The sequence below is a fragment of the Rattus norvegicus genome, chromosome 12 (assembly GCF_021556685.1).
Source record: "Rattus norvegicus strain SHRSP/BbbUtx chromosome 12, alternate assembly SHRSP_T2T, whole genome shotgun sequence".
NCBI classification, from domain to species: domain Eukaryota; kingdom Metazoa; phylum Chordata; class Mammalia; order Rodentia; family Muridae; genus Rattus; species Rattus norvegicus.
In genome coordinates this window covers 20,723,324-20,746,303 of record NC_141545.1, presented here as the reverse complement: position 1 = coordinate 20,746,303, position 22,980 = coordinate 20,723,324, and the positions used below count along the sequence as shown (strand labels likewise).

The 22,980-nt window shown below is 51.7% G+C and overlaps 1 long non-coding RNA gene across 1 annotated transcript; it reads right to left on the bottom strand.

Moving 5' to 3' along the window:
• Nucleotides 1-300: 300 nt before the first annotated feature.
• On the bottom strand, nucleotides 301-13,118 carry LOC148002214 (uncharacterized). Its single transcript, XR_015634677.1, has 3 exons — nucleotides 12,917-13,118; nucleotides 3,420-3,745; nucleotides 301-711 (listed from the first exon to the last, which is right to left on the bottom strand). It is a non-coding gene; the product is annotated as an uncharacterized LOC148002214 (long non-coding RNA).
• Between the last annotated feature and the right edge of the window lie 9,862 nt (nucleotides 13,119-22,980).

Sequence of the window (22,980 nt, the reverse complement as noted above, 5' to 3'; positions counted from 1 at the left end):
TGCCAAAGTAGGGTAGGAGGCTGAGGTCCCTGTCTAGACTGGCCTGACCCCACCGGGAAAACTTAACTTCCTATCTCCCTCAGAACCATGACTCTGAGATTGAAGAATCTGCCCTCTCTCCTCCTCTTCGGTCCCAGAAGATGGAGGTTCAGAATTTAGGATTCTAGACCATTCTGTGACCGAAACGCGGCTTCTCAAATCTTTTCCACTCTGACCCCTTTCTCAAATTACAAAGTTGAGAAATTTTTACATGACCTCACACAGTCACATGCATAAAAACAAGTCCACAAGTCAAAGGTTCACAATTAATCAGAAAGACATTTATTTTAAAACAATTCTTTGGTATAATAGGGCCCCACAGTTTATTAAAGAACGGGGGCTGACGAGGTGACTCAGTAAAATGCTGGCCCCACAAGCATGAGGACCTGAGTTCAAATCCCCTGGACCCATTTGAAAAGCCAGGCGTGGTGGAGCTTGCTTGTAACCCCAGCCTTGGTATTTGGGTGTGGAACAGTGACAGGGGGATCCCTGAAGCTCATTGGCCAGTCATCCTGGCTGAATCAATGAGCTCCAAGTTCAACTGGAGATCTCCTCTCAAAAAATCAAGATGGAAGCCAGTTGGATAGCAGCACACACCTTTGATCCCAGCACTCAGTGGGGCAGAGGCAGGCAGATCTCTGTGCCAGTCAAGGCTGTGTAATGGACCTTTTTCTGAACAAAACAAACAAAATAATCAGAAGAAAGGTTCTACTCTTGTAGTGGAACATACTTGGGGCATGGGAAGTGGCATTATCAGGAGGTGTGGCCTTATTAGAGGAGGTGTGGCCTATTAGAGGAGGTGTGGCCTATTAGAGGAGGTGTGGCCTATTAGAGGAGGTGTGGCCTTATTAGAGGAGGTGTGGCCTTATTAGAGGAGGTGTGGCCTTATTAGAGGAGGTGTGGCCTTGCTAAAGGAATTGTGTCACCCTGGCAGTGGGATTTTGAGGTCTCATATATGCTCAGGTCTGGCTGGTGTGATCCAGACCCTCCTCCTGGCTGCTTTCAGATCAAGATGTAGAACTCTCCTCCTCCAGCATCATGTTCGCCTGGATGCTGCCATGCTCCTCCCATGATGATGATGGACTGAACCTCTTAACCTGTAAGCCATCCCCAATGAAGTGTTGTCCTTATGAGAGTTGCCTTGGTCATGGTGTCTGCTCACAGCAGTGAAACCCTAACTAAGATAGCACCCTTCTTAAGCTTCCACATGCATGAGCTTACATGTGCTTGCACCACAACTCCCACACATACCCAAGACCATACACATAATACCATAAACTGCACACATATGCACACACAGCAATAAAGCGAGTTTGTATATCACTGAGACATACATACTTGTTATTTTATATAAAATCTTAACCAAATATTTATTTTTCAGAGTTTATCAAAATTGATTTTTTTTTTTTTTTTGGTGAGTGCTAAGAATGTCACTTTATATAAACACATCATACAAAATGGTAGAAGTATGTTTAGGGTCATTTCAGAAATTGCTGGAAGTTCCAGTCGGCTGCTTCAGTAGGAATTTTAAAATCAAACATTTCAACACAACACTAAGATATCCTTACTTGTGACTTCTATACCAAGGAGTAGCCACAGGGAAACATTTTTTAAGCTATTATATAGCTTCAAGAAAATCAGGGGGGCGAGAGATGGCTGGGTATGGAGAGATGGCTCAGTGGTTAAGAGCACTGACTGCTCTTCCAGAGGACCTGAGTTCAAATCCCAGCAACCACATGGTGACTTACAACCATCTGAAGTGAGATCTGATGCCCTCTTCTGGTGTGTCTGAAGACAGCTACAGTGTACTCATATAGAATAAATAAAAAAAAATCTTTTTAAAAAAAGAAGAAAATCAGATAATTTTGTATGTGCAGTCAGATAGTGCAGTCTTTAATGTATGGTTAAATTTCTGCAATCTCCCACTCCATTCCAGTCAGTTAAGCATAAGTCTTCAAGCTTCCAGCACAGCCATTCATTCCGGCTGCTCAAATTGCTAGCTTCTGCTTACATGCCTCCAGTGTTGGGGAGCTTACCCCTGGACAGTTCTCAGGAGAGAATGTGCCAGTTCTGGATTCTCACCTAGGTGGCCAGAAAGCAGAGCTCACATGGACCTCTGGCCTGTCCCCTGCTTTTGGCTGTTCAGCTCTCAGCTCCAGGAGGGACTGTTGAATGAGTGACTGCTAGTGAGGGCCCAGGCTCTGTGTGTATCCTCTGTGATTGAATGACAATGACATAGAGTGCTCATGGTTGTCTATTGTCGGAGCACAAAGGTCCTTGCACCCACAGATGACTAGGGAACCAAGAATGTTACACTTGCAGGGGCTCTAAGAATTCAGAGCTAGCCTCAGCTACATTGGGAGTTCTGAGTCAGCTAGGCCTACTTGAGACCCTGTGCTTTAAAAAAATAATAATCATGATAATAATAATAACATGTGATGGTGGGTCATGCCTGGAATCGAAGTAACATGGGGATAGGAGGTTTTTGAACCTTAACAAACATTTCAAAGTTATCTTTGGCTAAATAGTTTACTCCTAGCCTGGGCTCTAGGAGTCCCTGTCAGAAAGAGAGAAGTTGAGGAGAGAGGAGAGGGAAAGGGGAGACAGAGAGGAGGCACCCCCTGTCATACCTGCACTCGTGTGGCTGGGGCCAGCCTGAAGGACAGAGCTAGACTCTGTCAAAAGCAAAAGCAAAAAGCTTGCTTTTGCAAGCCATGGTGGGTACAAAAAGAGTTAAAACAAAACCACAAGCCCTTCTTCCTCCACACCACACCTCCCAAGCACATTTGGAGTGGTTTCACCTGGCTTGCTTTGTTTTGGGACTTGGTGTTTTGTTTGATTTTCAGGGCTCAGAAGCAACTTTGCCCACCAAACCCAAGTGTGACTTATAGGAAGGACCCCGGGGTGGCTCAGAGGATGGAGAAAGGCAGGAACCAGGGCAGCACTGGCTTTCTTTCTGATACACAGTGGTTCAGCAGCTGCCGCTGCACTGGCTACCAGGCTGGGTCAGATGCCTGCAACCCTGCCTTTTCTCTTCCCTTCCTCCTCTCTCTTATCTGCCCTGTTTTCTCTCCTTTCCCATCCTCTTCTCCCCTACCTCCCCTCTCCCCTTTCTCTTTCTCTAAAACATTTGACCCTCTCACACAGTTTCTTCATACTAGCTCCTGTGTGCAAAGTTGCAGAACTGTAGCTCTGAAAATCTTGATTTTACAGACCGTAACGAACATTTCAATAATTGCACAAAACGCTTTGCCCCGAAGGATTGAAAAAGATCCCTTTTAATCCACTCTCTCACCAAAGGTCTCAACTGACCCCTTTTCAGTCAAAGGACATAGTTTCTCCAACCCCTATAATTCTTATTTAAATAAAACTTTTCTTACCTTCTCTGAGGGTTGTGTTCTCCGTGTTGGGTGCCATTTAAAGGAAACCCAGTAGGTGTCCAGGCGGGGAAGTGAACCCATGAAGAGATGAGGATGAAAATGTGGTCCAGATGGACTTTGTCAATACGGATTAGACTTCAGGGAGTCTAATTCCAGGGGGCTCGGTGTCAGCTCTGTTTGCTTGTTTGTTTTTGAGACAGGATCTCTCTGTGTAGCCCTGGCTGTCCTGGAACTCACTCTGTAGACCAGGCTGGCCTGGAACCCAGAGATCCGCCTGCCTCTGCCTCCGGAGTGCTGGGATTAAAGCCTCAGCATCGTCGGCATATCTGAAACACAGCACAATTTGGGAAATGTTTGCAGGCAGCAATCACTCCAGCTCCAGGTGCACAACAGAGCCTAGGGTGTGATTACATAGACATGCATTTAGAAAATGCATGTGACTATGAGGGTGGAATTTTTAGCCAAAGGTCTAGATCTAGTGTGGTCTCTGGCTGATAACACAGTGGTCAGCAGGCCATAAGGTACATGTGACAGTTCCCCTCAGGATGAGTAATGGCCTAGGGAGGGGACAGTCGGGATAATCATTCTGGAGGATCTGCCGCCACAGATAGCAAAAAGGTACCAGATTGTTAATGGAGCCCACTCCCAGCCTTCTGGGTGGAAAACAGATAATTCTTCCACTGAGAAGAGACCCCTGTGTGTTTAGCATTCCTGTTCCCTAGTAATCTGGGAATAAAGACTATCTTAGTTAGGGTTACCACTGTTGTGAAGAGACACCATGACCAAGGCAACTCTTTTTTTTTTTCTTTTCTTTTCTATTTTTCAGAGCTGGGGACCGAACCCAGGGCCTTGCGCTTCCTAGGTAAGCGCTCAACCACTGAGCTAAATCCCCAGCCCCCCAAGGCAACTCTTATAGAGGCAAACATTTCATTGGGGCTGGCTTACAGTTTCAGAGGTTTACCATCATCATGGCAGGAAATGTAGCAGCATCCAGGCAGATGTGGTGCTGGAAAAGGAGCTGAGAGTTCCCCATCTTGACCTGAAGGCAGCCAGGAGACTGACTCTTCTACACGGGGCAGATCTTGAACACTAGGGGCCCTCAGAGTCAGCCTACACAGTGACCTATTTCCCCCAACGAGGCTAGGCGTCCTAATAGTAGCATTTCCCATGGGCTAAGCCTATTCAAACCACCACAAGGACCTTTGTGCCTCGAGGGATATACAGCTGCAGTCACTGTTTGAAATGTCATGGTGAGTCAGGCTTGGTGGTCCAGCCCTTTAATCCCAGAAGTTGGGGGGGCAGAGACAACTGGAGCTCTGTGAGTTTGAGGTCTACACTACAGGACTTTGTAGTGAATCATCATGGTGATTTTGAGAGGCAAAGCTCCATGGAAAGGAGCAGAACCTCCTCCAGAGAGAGAGTCAGAGCCTGACTTCTGATCCCAGGACCTTTGCCTGGCCTTCTGGCCTGAGAGAGGTGTCATTGTCTTGTTGCCTCTCAGTGATTCACCTCAGACCTCATGTACCTCTGTGAGGGGACATAGGTGCGGTGGCTCAGTTGGTAAAGGCTTGGCACGAGGAGACCTGAATTGCATTTCCAAAGTCTGTGCCGACCAGCTGAGCGCCCGTGGAATGTGTTTATATTCCTGTTATTGAACTCAGGGGGTCACAGCCTGAGGCCCATCAAGCCAGGTTCAACTACCCATCCTCCACGAGCCAATTAAAACCTCCAAACTGATAACAAAAAGCAGGAAAAGGAGGTTTATTCAATGTTGCTACGTTGAGAAAATGGACAAAGAGATCCTGTGACCCCCCCTCACCCTGCCCCAAGTCCATGTGAGTTCTTTTTTTTAAAAGATGTATTTATTTATTATTTATTACATATAAGTACACTGTCACTGTCTTCAGACACACCAGAAGAGGGAATCAGATCCCATTACAGATGGTTGTGAGCCACCATGTGGTTGCTGGGAATTGAACTCAGGACCTCTGGAAAAGCAGTCGGTGCTCTTAACCACTGAGCCGTCTCTCCAGCCCCCATGTGAGTTCTGAAGTGAGACTGAAGATTAGAGGACCAGAGTTATGCAGAGCTCAGCAGGCTTGGTCAAGTGTGGCCCTGTCCAGCCTCTGTTGTCAGGCGGTCCTACCAAGGTCCTAGGCTCTTCCCAGGAGAAAAGTGTTGTGTCCCACTGGCTCAGGCTTCTGGCTTCTCTACTCCCAGTGTGCAATTCCTGGGAGAACCCCATTTTCTTGGGATCTGTCATTTCAATAACCTGACAGTCAAAGAGGAGGCACAAGTATCTCTTTAGAATACTTCATCCAGGGGTTGGGGATTTAGCTCAGTGGTAGAGCGCTTGCCTAGCAAGCACAAGGCCCTGGGTTCAGTCCCCAGCTCCAGAAAAAAGGAGGAGGAAGAGGAAGAGGAGGAGGAGGAGGAGGAGGAGGAGGAGGAGAAGGGGGGAGGAGGAGGAGGAGGAGGAGGAGGAGGAGGAGGAGGAAGAAGAAGAAGAAGAAGAAGAAGAAGAAGAAGAAGAAGAAGAAGAAGAAGAAGAAGAAGAAGAAGAAGAAGAAGAAGAAGAGGACGACTTCACCCAGAGCTGGCGCTGTGTTTCAGTGGCCAAGTGTACGTTCTGCTCTTTCAGAGGACCAAAGTCCAATTCTTAGCACTCACAGATCTTCTAACTCCAGCTCCAGCTTAGATGCAGAGGACTGAGGTCCTCTTTGGGCCTCAACCGTATTCACGTGCACATACTCCCCCTGATACCACATAACCGTAAAAATAAAACATTTCAAACCATAATAGCACTCTCCTTTATAGACAGTTACAATCCCAGCAATGGGGAAGGAGGGACAGGAAGCCCTCTGGGGATCATTGGCCAGCCAGGTTAGCCTACTAGTCAGCTCTCGTCTAGTGAGCGTGTCTCAAAGGTGGTGAACAGCATTCCTGTGGGTAACACCTCAGGTTGTCCTCTGGCCCCCACATATGTACACATACACCCACACACATGCACACACATTCTCCCTCTCTCATATGCCTGTGCAGATGTGTGTGTGTGTGTGTGTGTGTGTGTGTGTGTGTGTGTGTGTGTGATTGGATCCTACTCTGGTTGGGCAGATCCTAAGGGACTGAGAAGTAGTGATCTTCACAGGATTCCTCAGGGACCCAGAAGCAGCTCTCCCCGTCCCCTCCTCTCCCCTCCCCTCCTTTTCCCTCCATACCCTAACATGGGAAGGGGCTATCAGCTGCCCTCCATGAGAAGGAGCTGTGAGGGAAGACAGAGGAGTTTCCCCAGCAGCGTGCGGGCAAGAGCAAGATTCCAACACTCTCTAGGAAACCAAAGAAGATTTCAACCTGGAAACTACCATGTTGGGGCCTGTGGTTCCCTCTGCTCTTCCTGTATGTCCTCAGCCAGCTGTGGAGGTAAGGAATGGTAGCCATCACAGTCCGGAGAGGATAGCAGACTTGGTCAAGGTTACACAGGAAGATCCCTCTGGTGTCTGCAGAATGCATGCATGGATAGATGGATGGTTGGATGGCTGGCTGGAAGGATGCGTGGGTGAGTTAGTATAAACACAAGTAACTGAAAAAGTGAATGAATGAATGTCCAGTGAGGGAGGGCTATGGCTTTCTTGGGTGTCCTCTCAGGTGGCAGAGGACAGACATTGCCTTTGGGCCCCCTCCCATGTGGTGGAGCCAGGCAGCCTCCCATGAGGCAAAGGCCTCTCTGGGGCCTTGGATCTGCTCTGTGTGTGTGGGCGTCTGGGCACAGAATGGAGCCAGTTTGCGAGTCAGAGCAGGCCCACACTTCGGGAGCCTACACGGCTTCCCGCCCGTTGCATCTGGAAGTCCCCACCCTCAGGTATGCCTCCTGCTTCTCCCCGAGGCCAGCAGACCCTGTAGCAAGGACAGTGTAACCTTGGAGGAGGAGGGTCTGCTTCCTCTGAGCTTTGGTTTCTCAGCTCGAATCCTTGCTATGACAAAAGCAGACATGTGGGGCCTGGCTGGATTGGACCCAGGAACCCCACACAGACTTTGGTTTGCTAGAGAATAAGGCAGTCCAGTAGGACACAGATGAGGTGGGAAAAAGCTGGTCTCAAGCTCCTGCCCAGGTGTGGCTGATCCTGCACCCCTGAGGTGTGTGGGCCTCAGTCTCCGTGTCCTTCCGACATTCCCGGTTATGGTTGAAGACCCTGAGGCCTTGCCCTTATTCATAGTCATCCAGCACACTCCTAGCAAAGCTAAGTGTTGGGTTTTTTTTTTTTTTTTCCTTAAGCTGGGGATCTCATGTAACCTGGGCTTGCCTCTGGTTTGCTATATAGCCAAGGATGACCTTGGACTCGTGATCCTCCTGCCTCTACTCCCCAAATGCTAGACTTACAGGTGTTAGGTCACTACATCTGGTTTATGAGGTTCTGGGGATGAAACCCAGTGCTTTGTGCACGCTTGGCAAGCCCTCTACCAACCGAACCACATCCCCAGCCTGATTTAACCTTGATAGTGGGACTCCAAGAAGCATATGACTAAGACGCGGCCTCCCTGGAGCACTGAGATCCCGGATCAAACCCAAGGCAGGCAGGGATTCCACAGGAACAGCTTGACGGGTGTGGGGTCCATTCTCCTAACAATGGAGAGCTTTCCTTTACTACACAAAATAGGGTCATAACCCTGGTTCCACAAGGCAAAGAGAGTGACAGGGGACAGGGAGAACTCACTCTGGCAGGCATGGTGGCCCTGGGGGGTGGGGTAGGCACAGGGGTCGTGGGAAGGGGCCTCGGGGGATATTTCTGTGGATACACCTGGGCAGCCTCTCCTCTCTAGGGACTGAGAGATGGCGTCGGGTCTGGCTGGGCTTACCTGCCGCCAGACGGCCACCCCACCTGTCCACTGTCCCCGAAGGCGGGGCCAGAGTCGCCTGTGGCCCCTGGGGAGTGACCTTCCCTGGTTCCTGGGCAAGAGGCAGAGGAACCGGCTGTGTGTGACACCTGAGCTTGCTGACCAGGCCTCCCAGGGGGCGACAGCCTGGGGGCTGGGAGGCCAAGCAAAGACTGGTTCCCACAGCTTCCCCAGACAAAGCCACGGAAGAATCGGGTCAGCAGGTGGTGGGGCGAACTGCGGCTTGAGCCTACCCAAGCCACATCTGCTGGACGAGGGTCTTGAGACCTCTAGGCCAAAGAACACTGAATGGGGCTGTGGCTCAGTTACTAGCGTGCTTGCCTAGTGTGCACGGAGCCTGGCGTCCCAGTCACAACATCTCATAAACGAGGCAGAGGAGGGCACCCCTGTAATGAGTGAGATGGGAGATGAACCACGTTAAGCCCCGCATGGATAAATCTGCTGCCCCTGAAGTCACCGTTCGACTGCTGGGACATTCCCAGGGAATCTGTCCTCACTCCTGAAGACTAGTGGACCCTGCTCAACCCTCATGCCTGGACTTGAGGTGTGAGAAGGCAGAGTCCTCAGCAGGTCTGAAGGGAAGGGTCATGTCATGCATAAATTTGTTTCTTAAATCAGGCTGGTCTCAGTGACCAGGGGCGCAGGGACATTTAATCTATCTGCCGTCTGGGGTGTGAGAGCAGGTCAACAGGCAGGGCCTCTGAGTTGGGACTCCAACCTGCACTGTGAGGGGTGCTGTCTACACCAGTCTCCCACAGAGGAAGATGTCACCCCTGATTCCTGAGGCAGGAGAGCTAGCTTAGCACTGAGGGAATGGCTGGCCTCTCAGGACCTGTCTTGTTGATGCTTTTCTCTTGTTTTTTTGTTTGTTTGTGTTTGTTTTGTTTTGTTGGTTTCGAGACAGGGTTTCTCTGTGTACTCTCCTGGCTATCCTAAAACTCCTCTGTAGATCAGGCTACCCTCAAAATCACAGAGACTCATCTGCCTCTGCCTCTCGAGGCTGAGACTAAAGGCAGCCTTCCACAGCTGAGAGGGGCCACTCCACGGACTTAAGCCAAGGTTCAGGTTTTACCTCCTTATTAGTCCAGGAGAGCTAAGGGTCACTGCAGGACAGGTCTGGGCTAATGAGGACTCTTGCCCTATTGTAGAATCTCAAGCTAGGCTGGGGAAAGGATCTGTCTCCATGCAGCCCAGACAGCTTGAGTATGTGCATACAGGGGACAAGCACACTCCTGCACACAGGCAAATCACATGTGCAGCCTCCCAGCTCAGCACGTCTAACAGGTTCACACACATATGCATGAGCACAGGAGTAAGCACGAGTCTACAGACACCTGCTCAGCCTTCCACACTGAACGTGTGCTTACCATTAGAGGCGCATCTCCACCAGACTCCCAGGTTCCTGTAACTATCCCGGCATGTCCTACAAGTGGCTAATATCAGTGCTCGCTTCTGCTCCCATAACTATCCCAATTTAGAACTTGGACAATGTAGGTCAGTAATAGGTCAGTACCTGCCTGGAATCCCCCAGTGAGGGGCTGGGGTGTGGCTCAGTGGTAGAGCCCCTGTCTGGAATCCCCCAGTGAGGGGCTGAGGGCGTGGCTTAGTGGTAGAGCTCCTGCCTAGAATCCCCCAGTGAGGGGCTGGGGTGTGGCTCAGTGATAGAGCCCCTGTCTGGAATCCCCCAGTGAGGGGCTGGGGTGTGACTCAGTGGTAGGGTGCAAGGCCCTAGGTTCCATACTCAAACTTAACTTGTTTCTGTTGTGTGTGTGTGTGTGAGAGAGAGAGAGAAAGAGAGAGAGAGAGAGAGAGAGAGAGAGAGAGAGAGAGAGAGAGAGAGAGAGCGCCAGCTGGGCTCTCCATGAGGCCAACAAGCTGGTCTTCTTCTTTTTTTTTCTTTTTCTTTTCTTTTCTTTTTTCGGAGCTGGGGACCAAACCCAGGGCCTTGCGCTTGCTACAAGCTGGTCTTCTATCTTCTATCTGCAGCTGGGCTGGGAAAGATGGCTTTGCTATCTAAGCAGACATGGTGGGTAGGTAGGGACATTGACAGAGCAAAAAACGCTGAAGAGTCTTGAGATCAGAGAAGCAGGACTGAGCCCTGTCAGGGTTTCTCCACACCACTGTGTAGGTTGCACACTGGCCAAGGCCACACACTGGATGTCCAGCGTTATAACCGTGGGAAGCCACAAAGAGGCCACTCCTTCCCCAAAAATCAGGGTCCCTGGGCAATAGACAAAGTCTGTGACAGACCTGGGGGTCCATGTCTTTCTCTGGGCTCACTCTGGCTGTGAGTGTTGCTCTCATCCCTGGCCATGCAAACAGCTTAGAGGATGCTGGGACCCAGTTTGAAGTCTAGGCTCCAGGGGCCAAGCTCTGTCTGGCTGGGAGGCCTTGGTTCCCAGGCCATCTCAATGGCCACACAACAGGGGTCCCCGGGGAGGGAACCTAATCTTGGGCTATTGAAGACCTGAAAGCCATAGTCCCTGCCCCAGCAGGCAGACGTGCCTGCCTGCCCCACCTGGGACACCTGATCCTCCATTGGACCTGCCTCAAAGAGGGACACTGTCCCCCCAGGGTCTCCTGCCCCCAGGCACAGACAAGGAGAGAAACTGGGTCACGGGGATAGGATAACAGTAAAGGCTGTATTGGATGAGACAGGAGGGAGGGGTGGCCCAATATGAGACAAAGCACTGAGGATGGGGTAGTCTGGAAGAAGAGCTTCTGGATTTTGGGGTGACATAGTCATAAAATGGCTAACGTGAGGCCCGAGAGAAACGAGACTCACACAACAGATCATGCTGTAGAATGGACTGGGGAGTCAGTCAGACCTATGCCCAGCCACTTTCTTTTTTTTTTTTTTTTTTTTTTAAGATTTATTTATTCATTTATTATATATGAGTACACTGTAGCTGTCTTCAGATACACCAGAAGAGGGCATCGGATCTCTTTACAGATGGTTGTGAGCCACCATGTGGTTGCTGGGAATTGAACTCAGGACCTCTGGAAGAGCAGTCGGGTACTCTTAACCGCTGAGCCATCTCTCCAGCCCGCCCAGCCACTTTCAAACATGGTCCCAAGATGTACAATTTCTGTGTATGTCCTCGGGCAGGTCCTTCCTTTCTAGCCCCACTCTTCCCATCTGTGAAATGGGACTTTAGCCCCAATGCTCTTGGGTACCTTGTGCATCTGCAGGGAAAGATCCTATCCAGGAAACTCTTCTCTGTGTTTGGGCAGCTGCCACTATCACGTCCCAGATGTAAGCAGGGCAGGACAGGGGACAGCAGTAAAGGGTGGACAGAGGAGTAGGTCAAACCCAGAATTGCTGCAGGAGGCAGAAACTGAGTAGGGAGACAGAGCCTTCCTGGTAGAGGTAAAGTGTGGAGTGGAAAGATTCCAGAAGACAGGTAGGGAGGCCAAGTCTGGGCTTTTGGGCAGCAAATAAAATTGGAAGGTCACAATAGCTTCCCAAAGAGGGGGAAGACCAGAGCCCATCTCTAGGGTCCCAGAGTCAGCCTTCCTCGTTCACCAAAGCCCACCGCACCCTGGCTCAGAATAAAAAATGAGAGAAGCTGGTCACAGGCCAAACATGGAAGACTGGTCCAGAGAGAAGCATGAGTTATAACAGCAGAGTAGCTTCAGCTACGGTTAGAGACTCTAGGGCATCAAGACATTTGCCAGGAGCAGGCGAGGGACCATTAGGCACCTAGGAGAGCCAGATCTCTCCACCACGCCACATGAACTGTCTCGAATGACCCCTGAGGTGGCCTTCCCTCCCCCCACAGCATCTGAAAACATCACCTTGCCTCTTCGCCTGCTTCCTCTGGTGTGTATGTGCAGTGCCAGCTGCCACCCCCACGTGCCAGCTGAGGTCCACCTTCCCTCCATGTGTACCAGACAGAAGACAGGGGAACTCTCTAGGATCCAACCCTCTACTGGGGCATAGTGTGTGTGCGTGCGTGCATGTGTGTGTGTGTGTGTGTGTGTGTGTGTGTGTGTGTGTGCGTGCGTGCGTATGTACAGCCACACCCAGGTACATTTGAGACGCCTCCACTCGTGCTGTTATGACCCAGGTTGGCTCACTTCCCTCTATGACCTTCTCTGGTTTCCTTATTTATAAAATGAGGCGAGGGGAGGGAGGACCTCTACCTTCCTGCTCCTGGTGCCTCAGGACCCCACCTCCCACCCCCCCATCCTGGAGCTTGCAAAGCAGAAGAGGTACTTAATCCTGTGGTGTGGTGATGTGAGGGGCTACCAGAAGCTGGGCCCACCAGTGTTAGGAGGCAGGAGCTGTGAGGAGGTCCTTGTATTAGGCAGGAGGGGGCCCAGGAGCTGAAGCTGGCAAGTCTGAGGCCCAGTTCCGTCTGTGGCTGTGGCTTGTGTCAATACGCGCCTTCCTGTTTTGGAGATTAAACCTTTAGCTGAGCCAACAGCTGCACCAGGCCCCTCCCATCCCTGGGTCCTCAGCGTGCTCCACCTGGAAGCCCTGGGGGTGCCAGGGATAGGTGGGGGATGGCTCTGTCACTTCTGTCTTCTGCAAGCCCTTGTTTAGACCCTCAAGCGACCTGGCTCCTGTCCCAGCGTCCCTAATCCATCAAGGCCATTACCTGCGGAAGCCCCCAGTGCGATCCTTCCGCTCTTGGCGGCCACATGTCCTGACTGCAGCTACATCCTCTGCCCTCCAATGACCTCCTGCGAGAAGGCCGGAGAAAGCGAGCAGGCCTCCTAGGACTACACTGTCGGGCACATGCCCAGCTCATGAGGAACCAGGCACGCCAGGAAAGCCACCCTGGAGAGTCCCTGAAGGGCGGCCCACCACTTCTCAGCAGCTGCATTGTGGGTGAGACTTTGTGGGATGCCACGTCCTGTAAGACCTGGGTGGTTTATCAGCACCCTGGTTTCTCCTCAGTGCTCAGCACACGTCTATTTCTCTTGAGCTGTCCTTGCTTATTGTTGCCATGTTTGTGAGGGTCTGTGAGGAGGTCCTTGCACTAGGCAGGAGGGAGCCTGGATGCTGAGGGATTCTAGGCAGGGGCTCTACCACTAAACCAGACCCCCAGCCCCTCACTGGAGGATTCTAGGCAGGGGTTCTACCACTAAACCACACCCCCAGCCCCTCACTGGGGGATTCTAGGCAGGGACTCTACCACTGAGCCACGCCCCCAGCCCTTCACTGGGGGATTCTAGGCAGAGGCTCTACCACTGAGCCACGCCCCCAGCCCCTCACTGGGGGATTCTAGGCAGGGGCTCTACCACTGAGCCACACCTCCAGCTCTCTAATCACTGTTTTATTTTGAGGCAGAATCTTACTGTTTCCCAAACTGGCAACCCTCCTGCCTCCATCTGTCAAGTAACTGGAATGTCAGCTTTTCACCACTAGGCCCAGCTTTGTTCACCTTCCTAAGGATGGGACAGGAATGGCATCCAAGAGCGTCCAAGCTAGTGTGGAAAGGGCTGGGGGGCGCTCCATGCCAGGATGACAACAACAGCCCCAAAGAGACAAGGTACCAGCACGGCATCAGAGAATTAGTGACAGACTCTGTTTACTTCTTGTTTTCCTGTTGGCCTGACCGACCACTCATGCTCCCTCCGGCTTCACCCACTCATCCATCATAGTCCCTGACTTTTCCCTTTTCTCAGCTTTGCTTGGCACGGGTGAATTGATTTAGCTTTCTTATTTGCTGGTGTGCATGTGTGTGTGTGTGCGCGCGTGAGTGCGTGCGTTCATCTGGGAGTTCATGTGTGGAGAATGGCCATCTATATCAGGTATCTTTCTCTACCCCTCAGCACCTTACTTTTTGAGACAGGATTTCTCACTAAGCCTAGCTTACCAGTTCGGCTGGAGGAGCTGATCATCGAGCTCCCAGGGACCCACCTGCCCACTCTCCTAGCCTCAAGATTACAGGTGAGCTGTAGGCCACCATACATGGCTAGGGATCTGGATTAAAGCTCATATGCTTCCATGCCACCTCCTTGGCTCCTATTAACTCCAATATCGGGTCTCCAGATGTACCCCAGGCTATCCTAAAATTTGAAGCAATCTTTTTGCTTCAGATTTCCCGAGTGATGGGCTAGCTTCACCACCAGTATGAACCATTGTTCTTGGTGTGGTGAATTGAAAAAAATATGTTTTTTTCTTCAATCTCTTTACTTGTGTACATGTGTGTGCCTAGCATGTGTATGCCTAGCATGTGTGCCTAGCATGTGTAGTATGAATGTGGAGGACAACTTGCAGGAGTCAGTTTTTCCTCCCACCATGTTGGTCCAGCAATCAAACTCAGGTCCTCAAGCTTGGCAGCAAGCACTTTAACCCACTGAGCCATCTTGTTGACCCAGCATGGGGACTAGATACTATGGGCAGGCGGAGGGATCCTGTCCTGTGTTGAGGGGTTATGTGAGGGTAGCACCCAATGGGAGAGAAATCTAGGATGAGCAGGAGCCTAAAGTTCAGGCTCGTGATGCTACCTGAGAGTAGGGAGCTACAGCGGGTGTATAAGCCCAAGTGTGGTGCAGCAGTTGACATACATGAAGAATCCTGTGAGTCCATGTTAGTCAGTCATCCCGAACCTCTAGGTTTGTTGTGCCCTTGGAGTCTTAAGCCAGAGAAAGCTGGGCGGGGCTTGGAGACTGCCTGGACCAGCTTTTGTTTTCTCTCCTTGCTTCCTTAGGAGGCATTAGGCAAAGGTAGAGTCTAGTCTTGCAGGAGTATGTACACTGTAGGAGTAGGCATTGCCAGGTGGCTCAGAGATTCACTGAGGGAGGGGACAGGAGGTTCCAGGGTGGCAGAGACCAGCTGAGGTTAGCATGGAAGGAAAACGGGCTTCTGAATCTCCCCGCCCACCCCCCCCCCCCCCGTCTCTCTTTAGCAAGCTCCACTTTGTTCCTTGCTGTCTGTAGAGCCTATGGGTCAGTGGGTTTTTATTTAAGGTGATTTGGATCCTGGACATCTAACAACAAATGCCAAGACACAGTTTTGGTTACCATAATTGAGCAGAAATGTGTTGGGGCTATAGCTCAGTGAACTCCTGCCTAGAATCCCCCAGTGAGGGCTGGGGTGTGGCTCAGTGGTAGAGCCCCTGCCTAGAATTCCCCAGTGAGGGGCTGGGGGTGTGGCTCAGTGGTAGAGCCCCTGCCTAGAATCCCCCAGTGAGAGGCTGGGGCGTGGCTCAGTGGTAGAGCCCCTGCCTAAAATCCTCCAGTGAGAGGCTGGGGTCGTGGCTCAGTGGTAGAGTCCCTGCCTAGAATCCCCCAAGGAGGGGCTGGGGGTATGGCTCAGTGGTAGAGCCCCTGCCTAGGATCCCCCAGTGTGGGGCTGGGGTGTGGCTCAGTGGTAGAGCCCCTGCCTAGAATCCCCCAGTGAGGGGCTGGGGTGAGGTTCAGTGGTAGAGCCCCTGCCTAGAATCCCCCAGTGAGGGGCTGGTTGTGTGGGTCAATGGTAGAGCACAAGCCTAGAATCCCCCAGAGGCTCATTGTTAGAGTATTTATTTAGCTACATTGAGGGCTTAAATTCAACCCCTCTATTTAGAACTACTAAATAATATACAAATCAAATAAAATAAAATAAAGGAGGAGAAGCATCAGACTACTTTCCTGAGGAAGAGCTGACAGGCAGGGAGACAGAGACGCCATCCTTCAGTAAGCAGTGTCCCACTCGAGACTCTGACCTCTGCTACCACAACCAGGCCAGAGCCTCCTCCCACTGTTTTTGGGATCCCATCCCACTGCTTTGGCATGGGGTCACGACCAGGAGGCTCCAGAACCACCGGGCCCACCCCTGCCTGCATGTGGCAGCTGCACAAGCTGGCCATTCTTGAAGAAACAAAGGCTGACTGGGTTGTGGTGGCTCTGGCATCTCCCTGGAAGGGGTCTGGCCTCTGCAGGATGTCAGGAAGTGGGTCTGGGTGGTGGTCAAACTCTGTCACTGGGTATCACAAATCACATTAAGGCGGCCCTCACGTGATCACAGGGAGCTCAATGATAAGTTTAGGCAGGGACAGTTCAGCTCCCAGGCAGATGAGTTCTCCCCTCCTATTCCCTCCCAACCCCTGGCTTTGAGACAGACCCTCGGAAGCCTGTGTGAGTAGCTGTGGTACTGTTCTCTGTGTAGAGCACCTGGGACCTAGTACTGGTCCCATCTACCTCCTTGAGATCTGTGTCCTGGGCCAGCTCAGAGGTTAGTAGGTGGTCCTGATGCACCTTATTCCTGGGACCCATGGTTTGGAGGACAGCGGCAACAGAATGACTCCTCATTCCCACAGCATGTGTGCATGTGTGCTCTCCCAGCTGCCACCTGTCCATTAATTTAGTCACGGGCCGAGCCTTGGTGGTCTCTGCTCTCATAGAATGTGGCACCTTCACAGATATATCCATACATCTTTCCTGGTGTCTGTCTATCCACCTACACCATTTAAACATCCTCTCACTCATCCATCCATCCATCCATCTGTCCATCCATCTGTCCATCCATCTGTCCATCCATCCATCCATCCATCCATCCATCCATCCATCCATCCGCCCATCCATCTGTCCATCCATCCATCCATCCATCCATCCATCCATCCATCCATCCATCCATCCGACATCCCATCTGTCCCTCCATCCTCCCACCCACCCACCTACACCATTTAAACACCCTTCCATCCAGCAGACTGCCCGTCCATGCATTTATCCCTTTATCCGTTTGTCCGTCCACCCACTTAACCTACCTACCCGTCCCATCCATTCCATTCCATTCACCTCCCCACTCCATCCATTCTCCCATCACCGAATTGCCCATTTATCTACTCACACATCCACCCATCCTCCCACCCGTCTAGCCAACCCATTCACGCACCCACAGTCTGTCTGTCCATCCTCCACCCCTGTGCAGCGTGCTCATTGAGCCTACTTTGTGGCAGACCTGGATGAGGAGAAAAATGTTACCGCCTTCTGGGAGAATGGCAGGTAAACAGGCTATTCTTGTCTACGCAGTCAGTACCAAGATGAGGCATGAAGAGGGGTGGGAAAGGGAAACAATTTAGGGCTTCTCAGGGTACCCCAAAGAGTGCCCCCTGAACCTTGGCCCAGCCACTTAGTCAAAGGAACCAGGCTCAAACCCACACTGGGGTTCAGGATCAATCAAGCAACTGAGTCCATTGAACTGTGCCTGCAAGCACCAGAGTGGAAGGCGCCAGCCATGTCCCTATTACAGAGTAGAGTGAAGCCCTCAGCCTGCAGAGAGCCAGGAACTGGCCCAGGACCACACAGAATGTGGGCAGTGGTGAGGGGTGCGGGGCAGAGCGGGCAGATGGGTGGATCTGGATGGGGCGGCTGTCTCTCGCAGCTGGAGTCTGTCTAATCTGTTCTTGGGTAGTGCCCACCCCAGTTGATGGGAATCAGCTGCTGTGTTAATTCTACCCTTGTCTCCCTCCACCCCTGTGCCCCTGCCCTCCCCCTTTCCCCTCTGGAGCTGGCTGTGCTGAGCTTCTAGTCAACCCCATCCCTTCTCCCTCCGCCAGGAGTGACAGAACCTTCTGCACTGTGCCTCATTGGGCCGTTTTGACTGAACCCCGTCTCCGGTGTATGTGTTTTTTTTAAAAAGAAGTCCCAGACCTACCACATTGTGCTGCCTTGCCATGACTTCAGGGACACTTCTATCCTTGTGCATGCATGTATGTATGTATGTATGTATGTATGTATGTATGTATGTATGTATGTATGTATGCATGCATGGCACACAGGCACACATGTGTGCCAATTAAGGCTGGAGTCTCAACCTCAGACTTTGCTTTTGTTTTTTGTTTTTCTTTCATTTGAATTTTAGATTTCTTTTTTTTTCTTTTTTTTTTTTTTTTCGGAGCTGGGGACCGAACCCAGGGCCTTGCACTTGCTAGGCAAGTGCTCTACCACTGAGCTAAATTCCCAACCCCGATTTATTTATTATTTATGTGAGTACACTGTAGCTGTCTTCAGACACACCAGAAGAGGGTATCGGATCTCATTACAGACGGTTGTGAGCCACCATGTGGTTGCTGGGATTTGAACTCAGGACCTCTGGAAGAGCAGTCAGTGCTCTTAACCGCTGAGCCATCTCTCCAGCCCAATGTGTAGCCCAGGTTGGCCTCAAATTCGTGATCTTCCTGTCTCTGCCTCCTTCAGCAAATCCTACCAGCGTGTGCTACAACTGGCTTGTATTGTTTTGAGACAGGGTCTCTCACTGGCCTGATTCAATTCAACAGGTAAGCAAGGGCGGCTGCCAGTGAGCCCCAGGAAGCTGCTTGTCTCTAACTCCCCAGTGCTATGATTATAAGCACACACCACTATGCCCGGGTTTTTAGGTGACAACTGGAGATTGAACTGAGGTCCCTGTGCTTGCACAGTAAACACTGCCAACTGAGCTATGTCCTCTGCCCCCTACTTTTGGTTTTTTGAAATGGGATTTCATGTCCCTGAGGTTGGCCTTAAACTCTTGCGTCTCTTGCTTCTGCCTTTTAAGTGCTGGGATCATAGGTGTGCACCACCATGCCCAGCCTCCCTGGCCTCTGTTGCCCTGCTAAGGGAGGCTGGTTCCCAGGCTGCCCACTCTAAGCAGTGGTGGGTGTAGGCTGCTTTGGATGGCTTCCTGCTGAGTTAATGGTTCACTTATTTGGTCTCCATAGATCTTCCCAGGACCCTGCATGGGAGGGCAGTCTACTGCTGGGGCCTCAAGACACCAGGAGGAAGGTGGTAGGCAGATGGCCTGTTCTACCATTCTCAGGAGATTAGAGGGAAAAGGGACAGTCCTGTATCCTCAGGACTTCGTGGGTTTGACTTGAACTGGAGATCCCTGGCTCAGTCTGTACAGGGTGCTGTAATCACTGGGGATAGCTCAATTCTTCAGTCCATCAGTTTCAACCAGGGACTGGCAGAGTGATTCGGGATGTAAAAACTATACCTTGAGTCTGAGGGCCAGGCTGGCACTCTTACCTGCTCTGCCACAAAAAGTCAGGGGACCCAACCCTGTCCCCGTTGTCAGTAAATACGGAAGAATTAATTTTGGTCGCTTGAAATGAAAGCTGTGACTCAGGGCTTATTAGGAGACATCAAACACACAGGACTCAAATCCTGCTCAGTGAGTGTGGGGTAAAAAGTTTGTATATGGGTTCAGATTATAGAGGAGGAAAGGTGACATGGAAAATAAAGGGACCAAGGGGGGGGGAAGTACCCACAAGAGTCAGAAAGACAACTGTGGATGTCTCAGTATGCCTCCTGGCATGACAGGTAAATAGAGTTTCTCTGGAATGCACATGGTGATATGATGGCCAGATCCTGGATGGTCTCTTGGTCTCATCTGTCTCTCCCTTTCTTTGCTTTTTCCAGACAGGGTTTTTCTATGTAGTCCCCAGCTGTCCTGGAACCCTCTATATAGACCAGGTTGGCCTTAAATTCTGAAATCTGCCTGCCTCTGCCTCCCAAGTGCTGGGATTAAAGGTGTGTATGGCCACACTGGGCCTGCTCTCCAGCTTCAAGGTCAGCAAAATTCCAGGACTGTAAGGAAAAGGAATAAAACTCAGGCCCCAAGAACTCACAGCCTCAAGAGGGGGCGGTGAGCTAGGAGTTTGGCTTAGCAGTAAAGCACTTGCCTAGGATTCCTCAGTGAGGGACTGGGAAGTGGCTCAGTGGTAGAGCCCCTGCCTGGAATCCCCCAGTGAGGGGCTGGGGGCGTGGCTCAGTGGTAGAGCCCCTGCCTAGAATCCCCCAGTGAGGGGCTGGGGCATGGCTCAGTGGTAGAGCCCCTGCCTAGAATCCCCCAGTGAGGGGCTGGGGGCGTGGCTCAGTGGTAGAGCCCCTGCCTAGAATCCCCCAGTGAGGGGCTGGGGGCGTGGTTCAGTGGTAGAGCCCCTGCCTAGAATCCCCAGTGAGGGGCTGGGGGCGTGGCTCAGTGGTAGAGCCCCTGCCTAGAATCCCCCAGTGAGGGGCTGGGGGTGTGGCTCAGTGGTAGAGCCCCTGCCTGGAATCCCCCAGTGAGGGGCTGGGAACATGGCTCAGTTTAAAATGTTCACTGTGCTCCTGCCTGGACCTGAGCTCTAGGATTTCCCTTCCTAGAACATTTTCTGAGGACCCTAGGGGCTTCCTGAATATCCAGGTTTTCCCTTTTCAGCACCTCATTTCCTGTCCTGGGATGAGTGCCCTACCCTTCCATGCCCAGTGGGTCGCTGCAGGGAGCTTTAGTGTCTAGGGTAAGGGGTACCCCAGGCTAGAGCTCAGTGCAGGAAGCAATCAGGAAGCTAGCTAGTCATGTCTCCCTCTGGTTTTCAGACCTCAAGGAGTAACCACGAAATTCCAATCTCCTGACAGCAAAGGAACTGAATCACTCTTGCCAGAGCCTGCAGCCCCCCAAGAATGCTGTAAGGCTTTGACCTGCCATTCTCAGATCAGCAGCCACAGCCGGGTTCCTCACTCCCCTTCAGCAAAGCTTCGTGTACATGGCTGCCTGGGTCTCCCCTGCACAGCTGTTCTATGCACGCACACTGCACCAGCCCCTCTCCAAGCATCAGGTTGCTTTCTTTAGGGGAACATGAGGACTTGGTGGTAGGGGCTTGAGGGAGGCCCAGGCTTGGGATGGAGGCCCTCAGAGACTGACATCAGATAGGTGTGGAAGGAAGATATAGGTATTCCCTGTTTCTTCTCCTGCCCTCACAGACTTGATGAGTTCCCATTAAGGAATCTTCCCTTTGGTTTACATTGAAGCCATGCAGAAAGTTAGGGTGCTTGAGCTGTTGGGAAATCAAGACATTGTGTGTATGTGTGTGTCCCTGTGTGTGTGTGTGTGTGTGTGTGTGTGTGTGTGTGTGTGTGTGTGTGTCTGTGTGTGTGTGTTGGGGGCGGGGGTAGGAGCACTACAAGACCTGTGGTTACCAAGACAATCTTCACAGGTGATGGCAGGGAGCCATGGTAGAGTCTCTTCTGAGGGTGCCGGGGAGGGAGGGAAGGAGAGAGAGGTGTCCGAGCAGGTACTTTGTAGAGAAGGAGACCGCCAAGTGGTCCAGGAGGACTCAGGGAGGGAGCCTCAGATTTAAAAGTACTTGGACGTCATATAGATAGTTGTTGGTGTGAACCGATCAGCCTCTGAGGCTGAGGCTGGAAGGGGGGGAGGAAGGGGTTTATGTTTGAAGAGCAGTCCAGCAAGGAGCAGGTAGGACTTTTTTCCTTGTCCTTGAGGGACTGGGCTCTGGCAGGAGAGGGAGGGGTTTATAGCAGGAGGTGACGCCATGGGAGACTTGTCACTAGGGCACAGCCAGCACCATCTGCTTAGGCATCTGCCTACCAGAGGTGGTGCTTTCTAATTACCTGGGGGGAGGGGTCAGGAAGAAGCCTGGGAACCACCATATCCCACTCCCTCCCACCACAGAGGGGTTGTGTTGTCCCACAGGGCCCTCAGAGCAAATGGACAAAAAATCCACTCTTGGGGTGGGGTGAGAGGGTGGTGGAGGAGACTGGTTACACATCAATCCAATGTCATTTTATTTTATTTTTGAGATAGGGTCTCATGTAGCTCCGGTCCGACTCAAACTATTTGTGGAGGAAGATCTCAATCTCTTACTCTACCAAGTGCTGGTCTTATCAGCGCCGGCTACCATCCCAGCTTTTATTTGGTGCGTGAGGGAATCGAGGCATCACCCACGCTGGGCAAGCACTTTACCAACTCTGCCAGATGAGCTACATTTCAGGCTCCTTTTTTCACACGGTAGCAGTGGCTGACCCGATATTCACTATATAACTCAGGCTGCCTTTAAATGCTCAGCGATCTTCCAGCCTGTTACATGGGCTGTCGTGTCTATCTTTTTTTTGAAAAGAATTTCGTTGAAAACAGGTGTGAATATGTCCGCGCGCGCGCGCGGGAGCGTGTTGCTCAGGCCAAATTGCACGTGTGGAGGTTAGAGAACAGCATACTGTTGATTCTTTCTGACCATGTGGGTCCTGGGAATTAATCTCAAATCCAGAGCCTAGGTGGCAGTTGCCTTTATCTACTGAACCAGTCGCTACAGTAAGTCTTTACCTAATCCAGTCTGATGCCTTCTTTTAACATTCTAAGAGAGGGACTGTGACATTTAAGAGAGTGTAGTAGAGAAATAACCAGAAATGGTACTTCGGTCTCAATTATAAATGCTAGGGAGTCGGCGACAGAAGGAACAGTGGTTTATCCGTGGTGGCAGGGTGGGCTCAGACTTCCTTTGAAGGGGGACGCGGAAACTGAAGCCAACCAGACAGAGCCAACCAGGCGGAGAGCCGCCCCCAGCTGCGCTCCCGGAAGATGCGGCAGGCAGGCTTGGGCTCGGACCCTGCTCCCACTCCGGGGGACCCCTGGCCATTTCCGGACCCGCAGCTTCTCACCCTACCATTAGGCGCGCATTCTTGCCGCCCCCGCTCGTGCTAGGCGCAGGCAAGGCCCCCGCCCGTGGGAAGGGGGCCGTGTGCCGGGGAGGCGGGGCTGGGATGGCTCACAGCTGGGTCACATCTGGTCGGAGTGCGGAGGAACCAAATGGAACAGAAGGTAGCCTTTCATCCCGCGAGGGAAGAGGCTGTCCGAGTGTCTCCTCGCTACGGGGCGCCTGAGGTTTTCGGGGACCAACCCTCCCCATTTAGGAACATGATGCCAAAACAGACCTACCTGGAGGAGGGGGTTAGGACGGACCGACGGAGGGACATAGAA